Source organism: Prinia subflava, chromosome 2, assembly GCF_021018805.1.
Source record: "Prinia subflava isolate CZ2003 ecotype Zambia chromosome 2, Cam_Psub_1.2, whole genome shotgun sequence".
NCBI classification, from domain to species: Eukaryota; Metazoa; Chordata; class Aves; order Passeriformes; family Cisticolidae; genus Prinia; species Prinia subflava.
This window is the reverse complement of record NC_086248.1, coordinates 102,723,875-102,726,557: the sequence shown is the minus strand read 5'-3', so window position 1 is coordinate 102,726,557 and position 2,683 is coordinate 102,723,875.

Here is a 2,683-nt window from a genome sequence, read left to right as displayed (position 1 = left end):
TCCAGCAGCTCCCCCTGCTCACATCCCACCTCATTCCCGCTCCACCCTCTCTGCTTCTCCCAGACCATGCAGTCCTTTTCCAAGGAAAATGTGGGAAAGGCAGGGATCATCTGGGATGAGGCTGTGCTTTGGCTCCCATGAAATGGGAATTCCTGACACTCCAGTGATTCCTGCATCTAGATCCTGGGGAAGGCTGGGCAAGGAGCTCTCCCTTGGGAAGGAGCACTTTTCCACAGAGTTTTCCTCCTACCAGCATTACAAGGAATGCTCTTATCCCTGTTGGAAAACGGCTGGAATGGAAAAGTGGGGACTTGATTCCCATCCCACTTCCCAAGGCAGCAATACTGAGGGATTTGGGAGCCCTTGGAATGCTTTACTTATCCCTGCTCTGTGCTCCCCGCTTCCACTCTCCCTTGCCTCTCCTTTATTTATTCAGCTAATGGATACAGAATCGGTGGCAGCCGGACTTGGGAATAATTGGGTTTCATCCATGTCCTCATCCCTATTAAAGGCCAAGATTCCCATCTCCAATTGCCTCTTTGTGTCTGTCCTCGGCAGCGATACCTGGGTCACGCTCCAGTAATTTCCGACAGGAATGGGGACATGGCTTGGATATGGATCCCAGCTGGGATATGGATCCTGCTGGCCTTCATGGAAACAGTGGGAAAATCACAACAGCACCTTGGGAATGCTGAGTTTCCCAGACATTTGAGGGATGCACAGGGGGATTTCCTGAGAGTGAGCACAGGAAAGGCTTTGGAGATGAGGAATAATTCCAGCAGGAAAAATCTTATGAAAGTGAGTGGGTACTAAACCCCTTCCAAACGTTTCCTGAAATGCCCCACCTTGGAGCTCTGGAATCTACAATGGGAGGAAAACAGGGAAGGGATGGAAGTTTGGATGTACGAATCCATTTTGGAATCACTCCTGGCAATAAGGGGGAACAAATCCAGCAGCCCTGAATGGAAAAAGGGGACAGAAGGTGGGAATTGCATCCAAAGTGGCTTTTCCAGGAACTTCTGTCCCCCTGGGTCCAATTGGAGCCATCATTTCCAAACCCACAAAATCCCTGCAGATGTCAAGTTGACAGCAGACTTGGTTTTTTGGGAGCTTCTAGAGAAAATCTCTGGTTTGGGAAGTCACCAGCTCATCCCTGCTTTTCTCTTTGTTTCTTCTCCTTCCACACCCTCTTCCCCATAAATTCCCAGTGTGGATTTTTAGGGGAAGAAGGAAAAAAACCAGAAAGGCCCTTTTTCATAAGGAAAGGCAAAAATCCATTGCCTGACTGGGAGAAATTCCCATGTTGAAAGATCCACTAAGGAATAAATCTGGTGGGAAGCAGGTGCCATAGCAAGGTTGCTTTTCCCAGCACAAGGATGTGAGAAGGAAAAGGAGGAGAAGGAGGAGGAGAAGGAATTCATCACTTGGGGTGACAGGAGCTGCCGAAATGGGATCGGGCTTTCTGCAGGAATAAAAGCCCCAGAATGGGGTGGATCTCCTGAAGTGCTTCTTAACCTTTTCCCTATCCTGTTCCTAATGGGAAAATAAATCCTACCAGGAGTTCTCCTCACAAGGGGGAAAAAAAAAGAAGGGAGCATTATCCAGCTCTCCAACGTGCCGGGATTCATGGAAAAGGAGGAGGGGTGGCAGAAGGGAGAACTGGACAGAAAAGGGAGTTTGCTCCGAGCTCTGGATCATCCCATGAATAGGGCAGGAATTTTAGCTGGTTTTAAGGCAGGAATATTCTTCGTCCAGCTGAATTTGGGGATATTTGGGATCAGGAATATCTGCTGCTGGTATGAGGAGAGGGAGAGCCACCTGGATGTGCAAGAGGCTGATCCCATGGGATCATATGCAGGAATGAATGAGGGGGTTGGAACAAGGCAAGGTTTGGGAATCAGTGCAGTTTGGGATGCACCAGCATTTGGAATGGGGCAGGATTTGGGATGTATCATCAGGGTTTAAGGTGTGGCAGGTTTGGAATGCAGTAGGGTTTGGAATGGGGTAGGATTTAGGATGTAGCAGGGTTTAGGGTGTGGTAGGGTCTGGGATACAGCAGATTTGGGAAGTGGAAGGATTTGGGATACAGTGAGGTTTGGGATATGGCAGGGATTAGGATGTGGCAGAGTTTGGGATAAGGCAGGATTTGGGATACTGCAGGTTTGAGATTCAGCACGGTTTGGGATTCAGCAAGATTTGGGATATAGCAGGATTTGGGATTCAGAAAGTCCTGAGACTCCAAACACCCTGGAATTCAGGGTCTCCCTGTGGAATGCAGTGCCCTGTCTCCCTTCTCCCTCTGCTCCATTCTGTCCCAGGCTCTGCTCCTGGATCCAAAGGGGCCCCAGAGCCGTATCTGTGCTCCGGTGGGGAGCCCAGGCAGATCCGGCATATTTTTCTCAGTTACTCATTAACCGCCGTTCCTTTGACAGGATCAATATTCCAAGCAAACACTTGAGCAGCCCCACTCTGCTTCCCTCTCCTTCACTCGGCAAAATGATTTATTTCCGAAAATGCAGCTGCCTGGAAAAGCAGCTCCAGGGAAAGGGGAGGAGGTTTATCGGGGGGATATGCAAAGCACATTTATTCTGGCTTTTATCTCTCCCATTCCATGTTGATCCCATCCATACAGATGGATTTGGGGCAGGTAGATAATGAAAAGTCAAGTGGGAAATTTACACAA